The sequence below is a fragment of the Ranitomeya imitator genome, chromosome 3 (assembly GCF_032444005.1).
Source record: "Ranitomeya imitator isolate aRanImi1 chromosome 3, aRanImi1.pri, whole genome shotgun sequence".
Classification (NCBI taxonomy): domain Eukaryota; kingdom Metazoa; phylum Chordata; class Amphibia; order Anura; family Dendrobatidae; genus Ranitomeya; species Ranitomeya imitator.
In genome coordinates, this window is record NC_091284.1 from 32,998,393 (window position 1) to 33,021,878 (window position 23,486).

Below are 23,486 nucleotides of genomic sequence, written 5' to 3' on the forward strand. Positions count from 1 at the left end.
CCTTCCTGACATAGGGAGTGTTGGTAAGTTCTGGAGCTGAGCCGCTGTAAACATGGCAGATGATGGCTGTGCTATATAGCTGTAGAAATCGCAGGAACGTGAGATGTCGTCACGGACAGGAGGCAGATCATGAGTTAACAGGTTTATTAACAACACGTATACTCAGGGAGTGGTAGGACGCGGGGATGTATTAGGAAGTAGGGCAGAACTGGGAGCTGGAATTGGGCAGGGCAGGATCGAACGATAGTTCAATAGGAAGAAACAAAGGCAATAAAACTTATCAGTCTGTAGTCTTCTTGATTGCAGCGTCTCGGTTCTCCAATGGTGGCACTGACAACAGCGGCACGTGACGTCTCGGAGGTGTCTGTAGAGGACAGGGATCCAATCCACGGAGCGGGTGAAGAGTCTTTGAAGGGTGCGGGGAGTTCCTGCACTCATGGATGCCAAACACTGTGCTCAGTCCAGTACAAAGAACCACCGGAACAAGGCTTTGCTCGGCAGTGTATACAAGTACCCGGCTAAGAGGCTCTGGCCTAGTCACCTACTTCCCACTGTGCTGAGCACGTTACAGTCTCTGGTTTCAAGTCTGAGTCACCTCCTGGCACGGAGGATAGCGGGGAACTGGCAGTCAATCGTCCACCTGCAGTGGACCGGTACGCAGGGGTTCCGTCAAGTCGGCCTGCGTTAAAGGGATGCTCTGTCTTCACAGCCGACACTGCACCCAACTGTCCGCTTAGCTTTCCCACCTGGACTCTGTCTCTTTTCCCGCGCACAGCGCTTTTTAACACGATCCCGCCTACCGCAGTCACATGCAAAGGTCGGTCCTTGTCTGAAAATTTTCCCCCTTCAACATTGGTGACAGTCCCGGTAGTTCCGGAACCGGCGTGAGAAAAGTATACCCGATCTTGTTCTCCCTCTTAGGGTATGTTTCCACGTGCAGTAAACACTGCGTGTTTGACGCTGCATAGAGACGCAGCATCAAACACGCAGCGTCCAGATGTTACAGCATAGTGGAGGGGATTGAATGAAATCCCGTCTCCACTATGCGTGGTAACACGCACGCGGCGGCCCTGCGACTCCAGACATGCGGCGCGTCTTTTAACCCCTTTACCCCCAAGGGTGGTTTGCACGTTAATGACCGGGCCAATTTTTACAATTCTGACCACTGTCCCTTTATGAGGTTATAACTCTGGAACGCTTCAATGGATCCTGGTGATTCAGACATTGTTTTCTCGTGACATATTGTACTTCATGACAATGGTAAAAATTCTTTGATAGTACCTGCGTTTATTTGTGAAAAAAACGGAAATTTGGCGAAAATTATGAAAATTTCGCAATTTTCCAACTTTGAATTTTTATGCAATTAAATCACAGAGATATGTCACACAAAATACTTAATAAGTAACATTTCCCACATGTCTACTTTACATCAACACAATTTTGGAACCAAAATTTTTTTTTGTTAGGGAGTTATAAGGGTTAAAAGTTGACCAGCAATTTCTCATTTCTACAACACCATTTTATTTTAGGGACCACATCTCATTTGAAGTCATTTTGAGGGGTCTATATGATAGAAAATACCCAAGTGTGACACCATTCTAAAAACTACACCCCTCAAGGTGCTCAAAACCATATTCAAGAAGTTTATTATCCCTTCTGGTGCTTCACAGGAATTTTTTGAATGTTTAAATAAAAATGAACATTTAACTTTTTTTCACAAAAATTTTAATTCAGCTCCAATTTGTTTTATTTTACCAAGGGTAACAGGAGAAAATGGACCCCAAACATTGTTGTACAATTTGTCCTGAGTATGCCAATACCCCACATGTGGGGGTAAACAACTGTTTGGGCGCATGGCAGAGCTCGGAAGCGAAGGAGTGCCATTTGACTTTTCAATGCAAAATTGACTGGAATTGAGATGGGACGCCATGTTGCGTTTGAAGAGCCACTGATGTGCCTAAACATTGAAACCCCCCACAAGTGACACCATTTTGGAAAGTAGACCCCCTAAGGAACTTATCTAGAGGTGTGGTGAGCACTTTGACCCACCAAGTGCTTCACAGAAGTTTATAATGTAGAACCGTAAAAATAAAAAATCATATTTTTTCACAAAAATTATCTTTTCGCCCCCAATTTTTTATTTTGTCAAGGGTAAGAGAAGAAATTGGACCCCAAAAGTTGTTGTACAATTTGTCCTGAGTACGCTGACACCCCATATGTGGGGATAAATCACTGTTTGGGCGAATGGGAGAGCTCGGAAGGGAAGGAGCGCCGTTTGACTTTTCAAAGCAAAATTGACAGGAATTGAGATAGAACGCCATGTTGCGTTTGAAGAGCCACTGATGTGCCTAAACATTGAAACCCCCCACAAATGACACCATTTTGGAAAGTAGACCCCCTAAGGAACTTGTCTAGAGGTGTGGTGAGCACTTTGACCCACCAAGTGCTTCACAGAAGTTTATAATGCAGAGCCGTAAAAATAAAACAAAATTTTTTTCCCACAAAAATTATTTTTTTAGCCCCCAGTTTTGTATTTTCCTGAGGGTAACAGGAGAAATTGGACCCCAAAATTTGTTGCCCAATTTGTCCTGAGTGCGATGATACACCATATGTGGGGGGGAACCACTGTTTGGGCACATGGGAGGGCTTAGAAGGGAAGGAGTGCCATTTGAATGCAGACTTAGATGGAATGGTCTGCAGGTGTCACATTGTGTTTGCAGAGCCCCTAATGTACCTAAACAGTAGAAACCCCCCACAAGTGACACCATTTTGGAAAGTAGACCCCCTTAGGAACTTATCTAGATGTGTGCTGAGCGCTTTGACCCACCAAGGGCTTCACAGAAGTTTATAATGGAGAGCCGTAAATATAAAACAAAAATTTTTTCCCACAAAAATTATTTTTTAGCCCCCAGTTTTGTATTTTCCCGAGGGTGACAGGAGAAATTCGACCCCACAATTTGTTGTCCAATTTGTCCTGAGTGCGCTGATACCCCATATGTGGGGGGGAACCACTGTTTGGGCGCATGGGAGGGCTCGGAAGGGAAGGAGCTCCATTTGGAATGAGGACTTAGATGGAATGGTCTGCAGGTGTCAAATTGCATTTGCAGAGCCCCTAATGTACCTAAACAGTAGAAACCTCCCACAAGTGACACCATTTTGGAAACTAGACCCCCTAAGGAACTCATCTAGATGTGTTGTGATAGCTTTGAACCCCCAAGTGTTTCACTACAGTTTGTAACGCAGAGCCGTGAAAATTAAAAAAAAAAATCTTTCCCCCCAAAATTATTTTTTAGCCCCCAGTTTTGTATTTTCCCGAGGGTAAGAGGAGAAATTCGACCCCAAAAGTTGTTGTCCAATTTGTCCTGAGTACGCTGATACCCCGTATGTTGGGGGAAACCACCGTTTGAGCGCATGGCAGAGCTCGGAAGGAAAGGAGCGCCATTTGGAATGCAGACTTAGATGGAATGGTCTGCAGACGTCACATTGCGTTTGCAGAACCCCTAATGTACCTAAACAGTAGAAACCCCCCACAAGTGACCCCATATTGGAAACTAGACCCCCCAGGGAACTAATCTAGATGTGTTGTGAGAACTTTGAACCCCCAAGTGTTTCACTACAGTTTATAACGCAGAGCCGTGAAAATAAAAAATCTTTTTTTTTCCCACAAAAAATATGTTTTAGCCCCGAGTTTTGTATTTTCCCATGGGTAACAGGAGAAATTGGACCCCAAAAGTTGTTGTCCTATTTGTCCTGAGTACGCTGATACCCCATATGTTGGGGTAAACCCCTGTTTGGGCACACGGGAGAGCTCGGAAGGGAAGAAGCACTGTTTTACTTTTTCAACGCAGAATTGGCTGGAATTGAGATCGGACGCCATATCGCGTTTGGAGAGCCCCTGATGTGCCTAAACAGTGGAAACCCCCCAATTATAACTGAAACCCTAATCCAAACACACCCCTAACCCTAATCCCAACAGTAACCCTAACCACACCTCTAACCCAGACACACCCCTTACCCTAATCCCAAACCTATTCCCAACTGTAAATGTAATCTAAACCCTAACTGTAACTTTAGCCCCAACCCAAACTGTAGCCCTAGCCCTAACCCTAACCCTAATCCTAACCCTAGCCTTAACCCTAGCCCTAACCCTAGCCCTAACCCTAATCCTAACCCTAGCCCTAACCCTAGCCCTAACCCTAATCCTAACCCTAGCCCTAACCCTAGCCCTAACCCTAGCCCTAACCCTAACCCTAGCCCTAACACTAACCCTAGCCTTAACCCTAGCCCTAACCCTAGCCCTAACCCTAGCCTTAGCCCTAATGGGAAAATGGAAATAAATACATTTTTTTAATTTTTCCCTAACTAAGGGGGTGATGAAGGGGGGTTTGATTTACTTTTATAGCGGGTTTTTTAGCGGATTTTTATGATTGGCAGCCGTCACACACTGAAAGACGCTTTTTATTGCAAAAAATATTTTTTGCGTTACCACATTTTGAGAGCTATAATTTTTCTATATTTTGGTTCACAGAGTCATGTGAGGTCTTGTTTTTTGCGAGACGAGTTGACGTTTTTATTGGTAACATTTTCGGGCACGTGACATTTTTTGATCGCTTTTTATTCCGATTTTTGTGAGGCAGAATGACCAAAAACCAGCTATTCATGAATTTCTTTTGGGGGAGGCGTTTATACCGTTCCGCGTTTGGTAAAATTGATAAAGCAGTTTTATTCTTCGGGTCAGTACGATTACAGCGACACCTCATTTATATCATTTTTTTATGTTTTGGCGCTTTTATACGATAAAAACTATTTTATAGAAAAAATAATTATTTTGGCATCGCTTTATTCTCAGGACTATAACTTTTTTATTTTTTTGCTGATGATGCTGTATGGGGGCTCGTTTTTTGCGGGACAAGATGACGTTTTCAGCGGTACCATGGTTATTTATATCTGTCTTTTTGATCGCGTGTTATTCCACTTTTTGTTCGGCGGTATGATAATAAAGCGTTGTTTTTTGCCTCGTTTTTTTTTTTTCTTACGGTGTTTACTGAAGGGGTTAACTAGTGGGCCAGTTTTATAGGTCGGGCCGTTACGGACGCGGCGATACTAAATATGTGTACTTTTATTGTTTTGTTTTTTTTATTTAGATAAAGAAATGTATTTATGGGAATAATATATATATTTTTTTCTAATATATTTTTTTTGCTTGGATCCGGGGCTCGAGCAGGGAGGGAGGGAGGTAAGACCCTCGCAGCAACGCGATCACATCGCGTTGCTGCGGGGGGCTCAGGGAAGCCCGCAGGGAGCCCCCTCCCTGCGCGATGCTTCCCTGCACCACCGGCACATCGCGATCATCTTTGATCGCGGTGTGCCAGGGGTTAATGTGCCGGGGGCGGTCCGTGACCGCTCCTGGCACATAGTGCCGGATGTCAGCTGCGATAAACAGCTGACACCCGGCCGCGATCGGCGGCGCTCCCCCCGTGAGCGCCGCCGATCGCGCTGGACGTACTATCCCGTCCATGGTCATAGGGGCCCACCCCACATGGACGGGATAGTACGTCCGATGTCAGAAAGAGGTTAAGATCGCAGCATGTCCGTATACCTTGCGGCGACGCTGCGTCGCCGCAAGGTATAATGAAGCGCCCCCAGACACAGGGCCGTGGGTTACTCGGTACCGGTCCTCTCTGTCTCGGTACTGGGGTTGTCACGGTGGCTGGACCCGGTCCGTGACCCTGCTAAGGGGAGTCCAATAAAAGGGGTGATGGTAGTTTGTCAAGGGTTCGTGACGCCACCTGTGGTATTTGGTCAGGGTGACCGACACTGCTTAGGGGTCCGCTGGGGTGATGGAATGGCAGCTAGATGGTATACCTTCCTACAGGTGAAGTATATCCCCAGGACTTCCCAGTAGTGTAGGTGGCGATGATGTGAGGCGCAGTTAATAACGAGGACACAGGGTTGCAGTCTCTTTACCTTTTTACTGAAGACTTCGGGATCCGCAATCCAGAGCACTGCTAACTGGGCTGGCTGAGTCCGGCCGGTCCGAAGGCACATCCAGAGTTCCCTTTGCAGGTGGAAATCAGTGCCTACCAACTAGCGCCTGTGTAACATAGTTAGTAAGGCCGAAAAAAGACATTTGTCCATCCAGTTCAGCCTATATTCCATCATAATAAATCCCCAGATCTACAGAACCTAATAATTGTATGATACAATATTGTTCTGCTCCAGGAAGACACCAGGCCTCTCTTGAACCCCTCGACTGAGTTCGCCATCACCACCTCCTCAGGCAAGCAATTCCAGATTCTCACTGCCCTAACAGTAAAGAATCCTCTTCTATGTTGGTGGAAAAACCTTCTCTCCTCCAGACGCAAAAAATGCCCCCTTGTGCCCGTCACCTTCCTTGGTATAAACAGATCCTCAGCGAGATATTTGTATTGTTCCCTTATATACTTATACATGGTTATTAGATCGCCCCTCAGTCGTCTTTTTTCTAGACTAAATAATCCTAATTTCGCTAATCTATCTGGGTATTGTAGTTCTCCCATCCCCTTTATTAATTTTGTTGCCCTCCTTTGTACTCTCTCTAGTTCCATTATATCCTTCCTTAGCACCGGTGCCCAAAACTGGACACAGTACTCCATGTGCGGTCTAACTAGGGATTTGTACAGAGGCAGTATAATGCTCTCATCATGTGTATCCAGACCTCTTTTAATGCACCCCATGATCCTGTTTGCCTTGGCAGCTGCTGCCTGGCACTGGCTGCTCCAGGTAAGTTTATCATTAACTAGGATCCCCAAGTCCTTCTCCCTGTCAGATTTACCCAGTGGTTTCCCGTTCAGTGTGTAATGGTGATATTGATTCCTTCTTCCCATGTGTATAACCTTACATTTATCATTGTTAAACCTCATCTGCCACCTTTCAGCCCAAGTTTCCAACTTATCCAGATCCATCTGTAGCAGAATACTATCTTCTCTTGTATTAACTGCTTTACATAGTTTTGTATCATCTGCAAATATCGATATTTTACTGTGTAAACCTTCTACCAGATCATTAATGAATATGTTGAAGAGAACAGGTCCCAATACCGACCCCTGCGGTACCCCACTGGTCACAGCGACCCAGTTAGAGACTAAACCATTTATAACCACCCTCTGCTTTCTATCACTAAGCCAGTTACTAACCCATTTACACACATTTTCCCCCAGACCAAGCATTCTCATTTTGTGTACCAACCTCTTGTGCGGCACGGTATCAAACTCTTTGGAAAAATCGAGATATACCACGTCCAATGACTCACCGTGGTCCAGCCTATAGCTTACCTCTTCATAAAAACTGATTAGATTGGTTTGACAGGAGCGATTTCTCATAAACCCATGCTGATATGGAGTTAAACAGTTATTCTCATTGAGATAATCCAGAATAACATCCCTCAGAAACCCTTCAAATATTTTACCAACAATAGAGGTTAGACATACTGGCCTATAATTTCCAGGTTCACTTTTAGAGCCCTTTTTGAATATTGGCACCACATTTGCTATGCGCCAGTCCTGCGGAACAGATCCCGTCGCTATAGAGTCCCTAAAAATAAGAAATAATGGTTTATCTATTACATTACTTAGTTCTCTTAGTACTCGTGGGTGTATGCCATCCGGACCCGGAGATTTATCTATTTTAATCTTATTTAGCCGGTTTCGCACCTCTTCTTGGGTTAGATTGGTGGCCCTTAATATAGGGTTTTCATTGTTTCTTGGGATTTCACCTAGCATTTCATTTTCCACCGTGAATACCGTGGAGAAGAAGGTGTTTAATATGTTAGCTTTTTCCTCGTCATCTACAACCATTCTTTCCTCACTATTTTTTAAGGGGCCTACATTTTCAGTTTTTATTCTTTTACTATTGATATAGTTGAAGAACAGTTTGGGATTAGTTTTACTCTCCTTAGCAATGTGCTTCTCTGTTTCCTTTTTGGCAGCTTTAATTAGTTTTTTAGATAAAGTATTTTTCTCCCTATAGTTTTTTAGAGCTTCAATGGTGCCATCCTGCTTTAGTAGTGCAAATGCTTTCTTTTTACTGTTAATTGTGTGTGTTGTAGTCCTTCCCTGCTGAGCATTCGGGATAGTCCTCACAACTTTCTTATTTGTTCTTTCTCTTTCTCTCCGTCCCCCAAGTTTATTATCTGGATAGGACGCACCCGTTTGACGGGAAGGCTCTGAGCTATTCTGGGACCGTAGAGACGCCCCTCTCCAACTTTGCCCCCTATGTCTGCTTAAGTGATGTATGGTAGACAGCCAACCTAAAATCAACTGTCCTGCCGCTGTTTGAAGTAATGCTTGAAATCTGTTACTTCCTCGGCGTTCCGACCACCGGCTACGCGCCTCAGTAGGATGTTGCCGATCACAGGGCACGACTCCTACTGAATATCTCCTTGTGCTGCGATTTCGTTTCTCACTTCACCACAATATTCTTTGCTTCGTGTCCTTCCTTAGTAGTGCAGGCGCGGCTCCGTACGTTCTGTCCTTTCTGCTAGGCACCTGCCAGGAACCCACCCCTGACAGGTCCTCCCTGGAGCTCTCCCAGGCTGCGTTCTCCCTAACTTGCTGTCCAACCCCCAGTTTTACCAAAGTGTGAGGAGTGGCCTAATACATAGTGTCTTTTGCTCCCCCTGGTGGCCGGAGTGTGAAGTGTAATGTGTGACTGTGATACCTGGTCAGGTGAACTCCTTTAGTGCAATCAGACATAACATCACTCCCCTTAGTGGCAGAGCGACATTACTGCAACGACCAGTACTCTGAGGTGCTGCAATAACACAGGGCCCTATGTGTGGGGTGCGATGATCCCAGAAGGGAGCAGAGCGGGTTTGCCGCTCCGACTAAACCGCCGGCCATCCTGAAGGTGGACACATACCCTTACACAGCCGTCACCTTCCTCTAACAGGAGCGACTGAAGTGGTTCAACTGTAACAAGAAGCCATGACATCTCAGGAAAACTCTTACAGGATGTGCCATTGATGAAGAGAGGCTGCCATCTGCTGGCCAGCCAAAATCAATATCTCACAGTCAAAAAGTATACACTTGGGGTAAATCAAACTAGACTCACAGAAAAAAATCCCCCCCAAAAAAGAAAAATATCCTAAAATTTATCCTTTATTAATATATATTAAAACCGTAAATGTGCACTTGACAACACCATCACCAAATAGATGCAAGCGTACTATAGGAAAGGCCGGGTGGTGCCAAACCCTACGCTTTCTCAATACTCCCTACCTGCCAGCGGAGGTTGGCACCCTATTATCCTGCGCCGTGGCGCCCCCGCTCCTCGTCGGCTAGCCCTGCTATCCCTTTTATGCCCTGAATAGGGTCAGGAGAGAAAATCTCACTCAAACAATAATTAAATATGGATAGCTTGGAAGGACATGAATATGTCAGTAAAATATCTAACTAAATCTAAGGGTCTCACCTGACTTGGTAGTCTGTGTCCCTTACTTCTTATATATATACATAAAGATTATTATTTAGGCAAGACGATATAAACAACAGGTAGGGATGTCACAAAGAGACTAAAAATACATATGTGATCTAGTTCTAGCTATATATGTATTACGGTCACCAGATGCTGTGATGACAATAGGGAAGATGTATTTGCTGTAATGTCAAGCATATCCCATACAGCCATAAAAGGGATCAAACTGCAGCTCTCAATAGATAATCAATGCAGAGTAGCCACACGCCGTCCCCCCATACTTGTTTGTTGTGACACACGTGCTGACCAGATCCATAAACCACCTTCTATTTCATACAGAAGTTAATATGCATATCCCTTTTCTACTCAACGCGTTTCTCCCCTTCTAATGAAAAGGGGTTCATCAGGAGTACATCCAGATAACAAAGGGTTACTTAGCTTGCATAAGATAACAGCATATTGGCATGGTAGATAGCTGCACCACCGGGCCGATCCCCTTGTCTCAGTAGCGCCCAGCCAAAATCAAGTGGAACCAAAGTGTGCTGTACGATTTGCAGGGGGAGCAACATATAAAAGCTCTGCATGCCCAACCACAAGGAGATTTGGCGCCAAGGAACGGATGGGGGCAGACGTGCTCCAGAGACACTGCTAAGACCAACATGACAGGCCTCAGCGGGGAGTCTGTGCCACCCATGTCTGTTCACCGCCTGTCAAGGTCCGGATCCCCAGAAGACTTTCCCAAGTACAGCTTACATTGGTCAGAGCCGGAATCTGAGCCCTGCGCTGGTCAAATCTCCGAGGCCCGACTATGCCTGTCAAGAGTTGAGGCCCAGACCTCTAGTCCCTGCACCTGACAGACTTCCGCCGACGGTCAAGCCAAGAAGAGCCGTGCAGAGACTGGGACAGGAGAAGCACACCTCTGTGGAGGGACAGTGCGAGTGAGCAGGGACGACATTTCCAGCTATCATCTACAGTACCAGGGTTGGATGGGATTAGGAGTACAGGTTGGGAGGAGGTTGGTTGGTGCAGGGGAGGCTCAATGGGCTTTAATAGACTACGTCAGGAAGAGACTTGCCTCCTTGCGAGAAAACCCAGTGACCCCCCGCTGAGGCCAGAGCTTCGAGTGGGAGCTCACGTAGTGTCACCCAAGACTGGGCACACCATCTTTGTGAAAAGGACACTAACGTTAAATGGTGAAAGACTTTCTTGGTTATTCTAAACTTGTTATTCCTTCTACTGGTAAATTGCATAGTTATTAATACTAATTGTTTAAAGTTACTGTTGTACATAAAAAAAATAATATCAGACCCTGACTGTTTCCAACTCGTAATCTCTGCTCATTGCATCCAGACACCTGCATTAAATTTGGCATAGTCGGCAGGATGCAAGATTCAGACACAGAGATGGATGACCAGTCTGTGACAGAGCCCGGGAAGGCAAATATACCCTTGGGGGATATGCTTAGCAACCTTCCCAAGTTCACAGAGAGCAGCGTGTTGCTGTGGGACAAGGTAGAGAGGCTGAAAAGCATGCTGCTCATGTATCCACTTACCCCTTCTGTTCAGGCCGAGTTAGTTCTCCTAACCCTTGATGGAGAGGCCCAACAGATGGTTATGTACTGCCCACCTAGGGATTGTGACACTGTGGTTAAGGTGATAAAAATCTTGGAGGATATGCCTGGTGACACCACAAACCTAGGGCACCTTCGCATACGGTTGTTCCATCGGGTCCAAAGGGAAAGTGAGACCATAGATCAGTATGTTTATACATTGCAGAAAGTGAAGGCCCATATCACCAAGTAGACCCAAGATGGGCACCAAGGACTTAGTCTCTTGGACAAAGTGTTGCGGGATCAACTCATTGCTGGACTGAAGGATCCCTCTCTGAAGCAGATCTTACAGTAGCGCCTACACCTGAATCCCAGTCTGAGCTTCCTTGAGGTTGGAGCCGAAGTTAGAATCTTAGAGAGAGAGACCCCTGTTCTTTCCGCCATGGTCCAGAGTTATGAAGTGTTCACCCCTGTGTCAACCTGTACTGAGCTGGGTGCGGGATATACTTCAAGAGATTTGGGACATGTGAGGTGAGGTGTGCAGCATCAAGGGGACCCCCGCTGCCAACCCTCCTCACGTGAGAGGAGGTCAGAGCGGGAAAGTTGCTACTTGCAAACCCCTTCTCACCGTGTATGTAGCCCATCAGTGGAAAGCAAGTGAGAGTGTTTAACCTGACGTGGATGGGGGCATATTTCAAGAGACTGTCCGAGTCAAGAAAGGAGGAAATGGGGGCGCCTGTTAAACTAATGCTCCCCACAGTCATGGAGCATACCTTGGAGTTTCAAGCCTCAGAGGGTGGAAGAGAGAATACTGAGTATATTTTCTGTGAGAGACCCATTGCCTGGGCTGAATTCAATGGGCAATGCATTTGCTGCTTGATGCACACGGGATTTCAGGTGACCACAATGCCTGAGACGTATTTCCTGAGTCATTTTCATGAAGATAGCAGCCTTCAGCTCGTCTGCATTGTTGGGTCTGGTGTCTCATCTTCCTCTTGACAATACCCCATGGATTCTCTATCATAGATTCTATATGGGGTTAAGGTCAGGAGAGTTTGCTGCCAATCAAGCCCAGTGATACTGTTGTTTGTAAACCAGGTATTGGTACTTTTGGCAGTGTCTTCAGGTGCCAAGTCCTGCTGGAGAATGACATTTCCATCACCAAAAAGCTTGTTGGCATGAAGTGCTCTAAAGTTTCCTGGTTGACGGCTGCGCTGACTTTGGTCTTGATAAAGCACAGTGGACCTACACCAGCAGATGACATGGCTCCCAAACCATCACTGATTGTGGAGACCTCACACTAGACCTCCAGCAGCTTGGATTGTGGCCTCTCCACTCTTCCTCCAGACTCTGGGACCTTGATTTCTAAATGAAATGAAAAATTTACTTTCATCTGAAAACAACACGTTAGACCACTGACAACAGTCCAGTTCTTTTTCTCCTCGGCCCAGGTTCTGGCGTTATCTATTGGTCATGAGTGGCTGACACAAGGAATGTGACACATGTAACCCATGTCCTGGAGACGTCTGTGTGTGGTGGCTCTTGAATACGCAGTATACGCAGCAGTCCGCTCCTTGTGAATCTCCTCCAAATTTTTGAATGACCTTTTCTTAACAATCTTTTCAAGGCTGCTGTTATCCCGGTTGCTTGTGCACCTTTTTCTACCACACTTTTTCCTTCCACTCAACTTTCCATTAATATGCTTGGATACAGCACTCTGAACAGCCGGCTTCTTTAGCAATGACCTTTTGTGGTTTACCCTCCTTCTGGAGTGTATCGATGACTGCCTTCTGGACATCTGTCAGGTCAGCAGTCTTCCCCATGATTGTGGAGCTACTGAAACAGACTAAGGGACCTTTATAAACACTTAGGAGCATTTGCAGGTGTTTTTTGTTAATTATTCTGATTTACTGAGATAACGACTTTTGGGTTTTCATTGGCTGTAAGCCATAATCATCGACATTAACAGAAATAAACACATGAAATAGATCACTCTGTGTGTAATGACTCTATATAATATATGAGTTTTACATTTTGTATGGAAGAACTAAAATAAATGAACTTTTTGATGATATTCTAATTTAGTGAGAAGCACCTGTAAATGGAAAGATCCTGGTGCCTATCTGCTGCTGGTTTGCCGCCATCTTGATGCACCTATGAAACCACTTACTGGGCTTCAAAGGATGTCATCTACTGCATACTGTATACGTCCCCTAAAAGTAAAGGAAAGGAAAAAATAATTAAAAAAATGTTTAAAAATATTAAAGTTTGAATCCTGGTTCTCTTTTCCCAGTTAAAAAATTTTTTTTCCAAAAATATCCATACTTATCATCGTTGCAATCTATGAAAATATCCAATTAAATAACCCCTATAGTGAATGCCATGGGAAAATAAAATTGAAAGTACCAGAATTGCCATTTTTCAGTTGATATAAGGTGATGAATACATCATATGTACCCCCCCACCCCCCCCCCCAAAAAAAAAAAAGAAATGTTTTCCCTTGTTATTCAGATGCGGCAAAATGGACGGCGTCATTCAAAACTACAACCAGTGCTGCAGAATACCAAGTCCGCCTATGTATACAGAAAAATAAGAAAAGGTCATGGCTCTGGGAAAAAGAAGAGGAAAGACTGAAGGTCTAAAAATGAAAAAGTGAAAGGGTTAAAAAAAAAATGCTCCCGTCAGCGGTGGTCGATCCGATCAGGGAGAAATCCGCACATTCGCACGTTTGTCACTTGTGGATAGTGATTATTTATTTTAATATTTAATAGAAAATTCGATATGAATTTCTCGGCGTCGCCATATACCAGAGCGGGGTACAAGGCGACTCGCAGTGCGGTGCTATATACCGGCATCTTATCTGGCCACAAGATGGAGTCCTGCCTCTAGGAACTACATCTCCCAGCATGCACTGCACTGCAGATGCTTAGGTTTCCTGTCTCCATGGCAACAGGATACAGGATTTTTTTTTTTTTCCCAGTGAAACATCTGTTGGAAACTGTTGGTAGGAAGCGCACGGAGCGCAGGTAACAGAGGATGGGGGTTGTAGTGTCTCGTTAGTACGCGCCTATCACCTAGGAAGGCAAGAGGTGCACTACCTGGGGTCAGCCGGGGTCAGCCGGGGTCAGCCGGGGTCAGGACAGTTTGGGGTCCTGAACTATGAAATGCAATGAGTTTCTTATGGCAAAATAGCGGATGGAGACATCGGTTATAATAAGTATTAAAACAGAGTTTGACATTTAGTCCTCACTGATGTAGCAGAGCCAAGCATGACATTCAGTCCATATTGATGTAGCAGAGCCGAGTATGACATTTAGTCCTCACTGATGTAGCAGAGCCAAGCATGACATTCAGTCCATATTGATGTAGCAGAGCCAAGCATGACATTCAGTCCATATTGATGTAGCAGAGCCGAGTATGACATTTAGTCCATATTGATGTAGCAGAGCCGAGTATGACATTTAGTCCTCACTGATGTAGCAGAGCCAAGCATGACATTCAGTCCATATTGATGTAGCAGAGCCAAGCATGACATTCAGTCCATATTGATGTAGCAGAGCCGAGTATGACATTCAGTCCATATTGATGTAGCAGAGCCGAGTATGACATTCAGTCCATATTGATGTAGCAGAGCCGAGTATGACATTCAGTCCATATTGATGTAGCAGAGCCAAGCATGACATTCAGTCCATATTGATGTAGCAGAGCCAAGCATGACATTCAGTCCATATTGATGTAGCAGAGCCGAGTATGACATTCAGTCCATATTGATGTAGCAGAGCCGAGTATGACATTCAGTCCATATTGATGTAGCAGAGCCGAGTATGACATTCAGTCCATATTGATGTAGCAGAGCCGAGTATGACATTCAGTCCATACTGATGTAGCAGAGCCGAGTATGAAATTCAGTCCATATTGATGTAGCAGAGCCGAGTATGACATTCAGTCCATATTGATGTAGCAGAGCCGAGTATGACATTCAGTCCATATTGATGTAGCAGAGCCGAGTATGACATTCAGTCCATATTGATGTAGCAGAGCCGAGTATGACATTCAGTCCATACTGATGTAGCAGAGCCGAGTATGACATTCAGTCCATATTGATGTAGCAGAGCCGAGTATGACATTCAGTCCATATTGATGTAGCAGAGCCGAGTATGACATTCAGTCCATATTGATGTAGCAGAGCCGAGTATGACATTCAGTCCATACTGATGTAGCAGAGCCGAGTATGACATTCAGTCCATATTGATGTAGCAGAGCCGAGTATGACATTCAGTCCATATTGATGTAGCAGAGCCGAGTATGACATTCAGTCCATACTGATGTAGCAGAGCCGAGTATGAAATTCAGTCCATACTGATGTAGCAGAGCCGAGTATGACATTCAGTCCATATTGATGTAGCAGAGCCGAGTATGACATTCAGTCCATATTGATGTAGCAGAGCTGAGTATGACATTCAGTCCATATTGATGTAGCAGAGCTGAGTATGACATTCAGTCCATATTGATGTAGCAGAGCCGAGTATGACATTCAGTCCAGAGTGATGTAGCAGAGCTGACTATGACATTCAGTCCATATTGATGTGGCAGAGCCGAGTATGACATTCAGTCCATATTGATGTAGCAGAGCTGACTATGACATTCAGTCCATACTGATGTAGCAGAGCCGAGTATGAAATTCAGTCCATACTGATGTAGCAGAGCCGAGTATGACATTCAGTCCATATTGATGTAGCAGAGCCGAGTATGACATTCAGTCCATATTGATGTAGCAGAGCTGAGTATGACATTCAGTCCATATTGATGCAGCAGAGCTGAGTATGACATTCAGTCCATATTGATGTAGCAGAGCCGAGTATGACATTCAGTCCATACTGATGTAGCAGAGCCAAGCATGACATTCAGTCCAGAGTGATATGGCAGAGCCGAGTATGACATTCAGTCCATATTGATGTAGCAGAGCTGAGTATGACATTCAGTCCATATTGATGTGGCAGAGCCGAGTATGAAATTCAGTCCAGAGTGATGTGGCAGAGCCGAGTATGACATTCAGTCCATATTGATGTAGCAGAGCCGAGTATGACATTCAGTCCATATTGATGTAGCAGAGCTGAGTATGACATTCAGTCCATATTGATGTAGCAGAGCTGAGTATGACATTCAGTCCATATTGATGTAGCAGAGCCGAGTATGACATTCAGTCCATACTGATGTAGCAGAGCCAAGCATGACATTCAGTCCAGAGTGATGTAGCAGAGCCGAGTATGACATTCAGTCCATATTGATGTAGCAGAGCTGAGTATGAAATTCAGTCCATATTGATGTAGCAGAGCCGAGTATGACATTCAGTCCATATTGATGTGGCAGAGCTGAGTATGAAATTCAGTCCATATTGATGTAGCAGAGCCGAGTATGACATTCAGTCCATATTGATGTGGCAGAGCTGAGTATGAAATTCAGTCCATATTGATGTAGCAGAGCCGAGTATGACATTCAGTCCATATTGATGTAGCAGAGCTGAGTATGAAATTCAGTCCATATTGATGTAGCAGAGCCGAGTATGACATTCAGTCCATATTGATGTAGCAGAGCCGAGTATGACATTCAGTCCATATTGATGTAGCAGAGCTGAGTATGAAATTCAGTCCATATTGATGTAGCAGAGCTGAGTATGACATTCAGTCCATATTGATGTGGCAGAGCCGAGTATGACATTCAGTCCATATTGATGTAGCAGAGCTGAGTATGACATTCAGTCCATATTGATGTAGCAGAGCCGAGTATGACATTCAGTCCATATTGATGTAGCAGAGCCGAGTATGACATTCAGTCCATATTGATGTAGCAGAGCCGAGTATGACATTCAGTCCATACTGATGTAGCAGAGCCGAGTATGACATTCAGTCCATATTGATGTAGCAGAGCCGAGTATGACATTCAGTCCATATTGATGTAGCAGAGCTGAGTATGACATTCAGTCCATATTGATGTAGCAGAGCTGAGTATGACATTCAGTCCATATTGATGTAGCAGAGCCGAGTATGACATTCAGTCCAGAGTGATGTGGCAGAGCCGAGTATGACATTCAGTCCAGAGTGATGTGGCAGATCCGAGTATGACATTCAGTCCATATTGATGTGGCAGAGCCGAGTATGACATTCAGTCCATATTGATGTGGCAGAGCTGAGTATGAAATTCAGTCCATATTGATGTAGCAGAGCCGAGTATGACATTCAGTCCATATTGATGTAGCAGAGCCGAGTATGACATTCAGTCCATATTGATGTAGCAGAGCCGAGCATGACATTCAGTCCATATTGATGTAGCAGAGCCGAGTATGACATTCAGTCCATATTGATGTAGCAGAGCTGGGTATGACATTCAGTCCATATTGATGTAGCAGAGCCGAGTATGACATTCAGTCCATATTGATGTTGCAGAGCCGAGTATGACATTCAGTCCAGAGTGATGTGGCAGAGCCGAGTATGGCATTCAGTCCATATTGATGTAGCAGAGCCGAGTATGACATTCAGTCCATATTGATGTAGCAGAGCCGAGTATGACATTCAGTCCATATTGATGTAGCAGAGCCGAGTATGATATTCAGTCCATATTGATGTAGCAGAGCCGAGTATGACATTCAGTCCATATTGATGTAGCAGAGCCAAGTATGACATTCAGTCCAGAGTGATGTGGCAGAGCCGAGTATGACATTTAGTCCTCACTGATGTAGCAGAGCCAAGCATGACATTCAGTCCATATTGATGTGGCAGAGCCAAGCATGACATTGAGTCCAGAGTGATGTGGCAGAGCAGAGTATGACATTAAGTCCATACTGATGTAGCAGAGCCGAGTATGACATTCAGTCCATATTGATGTTGCAGAGCCGAGTATGACATTCAGTCCATATTGATGTAGCAGAGCCGAGTATGACATTCAGTCCATATTGATGTTGCAGAGCCGAGTATGACATTCAGTCCATATTGATGTTGCAGAGCCGAGTATGACATTCAGTCCATATTGATGTAGCAGAGCTGAGTATGACATTCAGTCCATATTGATGTAGCAGAGCCAAGTGTGACATTCAGTCCATATTGATGTAGCAGAGCCGAGTATGACATTCAGTCCATACTGATGTAGCAGAGCCGAGTATGACATTCAGTCCATATTGATGTAGCAGTGCCGAGTATGACATTCAGTCCATACTGATGTAGCAGAGCCGAGTATGACATTCAGTCCAGATTGATGTAGCAGAGCCGAGTATGACATTCAGTCCATACTGATGTAGCAGAGCTGAGTATGATATTCAGTCCATATTGATGTAGCAGAGCCGAGTATGGCATTCAGTCCATATTGATGTAGCAGAGCCGAGTATGACATTCAGTCCATATTGATGTAGCAGAGCCGAGTATGACATTCAGTCCATATTGATGTAGCAGAGCCGAGTATGACATTCAGTCCATATTGATGTAGCAGAGCTGAGTATGACATTCAGTCCATATTGATGTAGCAGAGCCAAGTATGACATTCAGTCCATATTGATGTAGCAGAGCCGAGTATGACATTCAGTCCATATTGATGTAGCAGAGCTGAGTATGACATTCAGTCCATATTGATGTGGCAGAGCCAAGTATGACATTCAGTCCATATTGATGTGGCAGAGCCAAGTATGACATTCAGTCCATATTGATGTAGCAGAGCCGAGTATGACATTCAGTCCATATTGATGTAGCAGAGCCGAGTATGACATTCAGTCCATATTGATGTAGCAGAGCTGAGTATGACATTCAGTCCATATTGATGTAGCAGAGCCAAGTGTGACATTCAGTTCATATTGATGTAGCAGAGCCGAGTATGACATTCAGTCCATACTGATGTAGCAGAGCCGAGTATGACATTCAGTCCATATTGGTGTAGCAGAGCCGAGTATGACATTCAGTCCATACTGATGTAGCAGAGCCGAGTATGACATTCAGTCCAGATTGATGTAGCAGAGCCGAGTATGACATTCAGTCCATACTGATGTAGCAGAGCTGAGTATGATATTCAGTCCATATTGATGTGGCAGAGCCAAGTATGACATTCAGTCCATATTGATGTAGCAGAGCCGAGTATGACATTCAGTCCATATTGATGTAGCAGAGCCGAGTATGACATTCAGTCCATATTGATGTAGCAGAGCCGAGTATGAAATTCAGTCCATATTGATGTAGCAGAGCCGAGTATGACATTCAGTCCATATTGATGTAGCAGAGATGAGTATGACATTCAGTCCATATTGATGTAGCAGAGCCGAGTATGACATTCAGTCCATATTGATGTAGCAGAGCTGAGTATGACATTCAGTCCATATTGATGTCGCAGAGCCGAGTATGACATTCAGTCCATATTGATGTAGCAGAGCTGAGTATGAAATTCAGTCCATATTGATGTAGCATAGCCGAGTATGACATTCAGTCCATATTGATGTAGCAGAGCTGAGTATGACATTCAGTCCATATTGATGTAGTAGAGCCGAGTATGACATTCAGTCCATATTGATGTAGCAGAGCCGAGTATGACATTCAGTCCATATTGATGTAGTAGAGCCGAGTATGAAATTCAGTCCATATTGATGTAGCAGAGCCGAGTATGACATTCAGTCCATATTGATGTAGCAGAGCTGAGTATGACATTCAGTCCATATTGATGTAGCAGAGCCGAGTATGACATTCAGTCCATATTGATGTAGCAGAGCCGAGTATGACATTCAGTCCATATTGATGTAGCAGAGCTGAGTATGACATTCAGTCCATATTGATGTCGCAGAGCCGAGTATGACATTCAGTCCATATTGATGTAGCAGAGCCGAGTATGACATTCAGTCCATATTGATGTCGCAGAGCCGAGTATGACATTCAGTCCATATTGATGTAGCAGAGCCGAGTATGACATTCAGTCCATATTGATGTAGCAGTGCTGAGTATGACATTCAGTCCATATTGATGTAGCAGAGCCGAGTATGACATTCAGTCCATATTGATGTAGCAGAGCCGAGTATGACATTCAGTCCATATTGATGTAGCAGAGCCGAGTATGACATTCAGTCCATATTGATGTAGCAGAGCTGAGTATGACATTCAGTCCATATTGATGTCGCAGAGCTGAGTATGAAATTCAGTCCATATTGATGTAGCAGAGCCGAGTATGACATTCAGTCCATATTGATGTAGCAGAGCTGAGTATGACATTCAGTCCATATTGATGTAGCAGAGCCGAGTATGAAATTCAGTCCATATTGATGTAGCAGAGCCGAGTATGACATTCAGTCCATATTGATGTAGCAGAGCTGAGTATGACATTCAGTCCATATTGATGTAGCAGAGCCGAGTATGACATTCAGTCCATATTGATGTAGCAGAGCTAAGCTCAGCAGAATCTAATTCATGGTATACCATAACTAATCCTCCTACTATCCAAACTCGGCGACTTCCTGAAAATTTTAAATGATGAATTTAGCTTCACCTCATGTAGCAGAGCTTCTTTTGTGTAGTATTATATAACGGTTATTCAGATGGTATGATCAGACTGGGAGCCGCTGCTTACTGGTGTAACTAGAGACGCCACTATATACAGTGGGTACGGAAAGTATCAGACCCCTTTACATTTTTCACTCTTTGTTTCATTGCAGCCATTTTGTAAATTCAACAAAGTTCATTTTTGTTCTCATTAATGTACACTCTGCACACCATCTTGACTGAAAAAAAAATAGAAATGTAGAAATTTTTGTAAATTTATTAAAAAAGAAAAACTGTCATCATGATTTAAAAAGAGAAAATACGGAAGTTTGACAATAAATGGCTTCACCCAACCACTAACCATGAGTGGAGAAAAAGTTTTAGTGTTATCATTCATATTCTCTGAAAAAAGGCCAAGAAAGCAAAAATTCTGCCGGGGTATGTAAACTTTTGAGCACAACTGTAGTATAATACACAGCTCATAGTCATCCATGCAGTATAATGCACAGCCCATAGTCATCCTTGTAGTATAATGCACAGCCCATAGTCATCCATGTAGTATAATGCACAGCTCATAGTCATCCATGTAGTATAATGCACAGCCCATAGTCATCCATGTAGTATAATGCACAGCCCATCGTCATCCTTGTAGTTTAATACACAGCTCATAGTCATCCATGTAGTATAATGCACGGCCCATAGTCATCCATGTAGTGTAATGCACAGCCCATAGTCATCCATGTAGTATAATGCACAGCCCATCGTCATCCTTGTAGTATAATGCACAGCCCATAGTCATCCATGTAGTATAATGCACAGCCCATAGTCATCCATGTAGTATAATGCACAGCCCATAGTCATCCATAAAGTATAATGCACAGCCCATAGTCATCCATGCAGTATAATGCACAGCCCATAGTCATCCTTGTAGTATAATGCACAGCCCATAGTCATCCATCTAGTAAAATGCACAGCCCATAGTCATCCATGTAGTATAATGCACAGCCCATAGTCATCCATGTAGTATAATGCACAGCCCATAGTCATCCATGTAGTATAATGCACAGCCCATAGTCATCCATGTAGTATAATGCACAGCCCATAGTCATCCATGTAGTATAATGCACAGCCCATAGTCATCCATGTAGTATAATGCACAGCCCATAGTCATCCATGTAGTATAATGCACAGCCCATAGTCATCCATGTATTATAAAGCACAGCCCATAGTCATCCATGTATTATAATGCACAGCTCATAGTCATCCATGTAGTATAATGCACAGCCCATAGTCATACATGTAGTATAATGCACAGCCCATAGTCATCCATGTATTATAATGCACAGCTCATAGTCATCCATGTAGTATAATGCACAGCCCATAGTCATCCATGTAGTATAATGCACAGCCCATAGTCATCCATGTATTATAATGCACAGCTCATAGCCATCCATGTAGTATAATGCACAGCCCATAGTCATCCATGTAGTATAATGCACAGCCCATAGTCATCCCTGTAGTATAATGCACAGCCCATAGTCATCCATGTAGTATAATGCACAGCCCATAGTCATCCATGTAGTATAATGCACAGCCCATAGTCATCCATGTAGTATAATGCACAGCCCATAGTCATCCATGTAGTATAATGCACAGCCCATAGTCATCCATGTATTATAATGCACAGCTCATAGTCATCCATGTAGTATAATGCACAGCCCATAGTCATCCATGTAGTATAATGCACAGCCCATAGTCATGCATGTAGTATAATGCACAGCCCATAGTCATCCATGTAGTATAATGCACAGCCCATAGTCATCCATGTAGTATAATGCACAGCCCATAGTCATCCATGTAGTATGATGCACAGCCCATAGTCATCCATGTATTATAATGCACAGCTCATAGTCATCCATGCAGTATAATGCACAGCCCATAGTCATCCATGTAATATAATGCACAGCCCATAGTCATCCATGTAGTATAATACACAGCTCATAGTCATCCATGTAGTTTAATGCACAGCCCATAGTCATCCATGTAGTATAATGCACAGCCCATAGTCATCCATGTAGTATAATGCACAGCCCATAGTCATCCATGTATTATAATGCACAGCTCATAGTCATCCATGCAGTATAATGCACAGCCCATAGTCATCCATGTAATATAATGCACAGCCCATAGTCATCCATGTAGCATAATACACAGCTCATAGTCATCCATGTAGTTTAATGCACAGCCCATAGTCATCCATGTAGTATAATGCACAGCCCATAGTCAGCCATGTAGTATAATACACAGCTCATAGTCATCCATGTAGTAAAATACACAGCCCATAGTCATCCATGTAGTATAATGCACAGCCCATAGTCATCCATGTAGTATAATGCACAGCCCATAGTCATCCACGCAGTATAATGCACAGCCCATAGTCATCCATGTATTATAATGCACAGCCCATAGTCATCCTTGTAGTATAATGCACAGCCCATAGTCATCCATGCAGTATAATGCACAGCCCATAGTCATCCATGTATTATAATGCACAGCCCATAGTCATCCTTGTAGTATAATGCACAGCCCATAGTCATCCATGTAGTATAATGCACAGCCCATAGTCATCCATGTAGTATAATGCACAGCCCATCGTCATCCTTGTAGTATAATGCACAGCCCATAGTCATCCATGCAGTATAATGCACAGCCCATAGTCATCCTTGTAGTATAATGCACAGCCCATAGTCATCCATGTAGTATAATGTACAGCCCATAGTCATACATGCAGTATAATGCACAGCCCATAGTCATCCATGCAGTATAATGCACAGCCCATAGTCATCCTTGTAGTATAATGCACAGCCCATAGTCTTCCATGTGGTATAATGCACAGCCCATAGTCATGCATGTAGTATAATGCACAGCCCATAGTCATCCATGTATTATAATGCACAGCTCATAGTCATCCATGTAGTATAATG

General features: G+C 44.0%; 1 protein-coding gene across 2 annotated transcripts in view; it reads left to right on the top strand.

The window, feature by feature from the left end:
• Positions 1–235: 235 nt before the first annotated feature.
• The window catches only part of LCA5L (lebercilin LCA5 like), a 66,162-nt gene continuing 42,911 nt past the window's right edge, over positions 236–23,486 (top strand). The window contains exon 1 of one of the 2 annotated variants that reach the window (XM_069760725.1): positions 236–510. The gene's annotated coding sequence lies outside the window, so the exon portion shown is untranslated. The remainder of the gene's footprint in view (positions 511–23,486) is intronic. The other variant, XM_069760724.1, reaches the window with a different exon arrangement.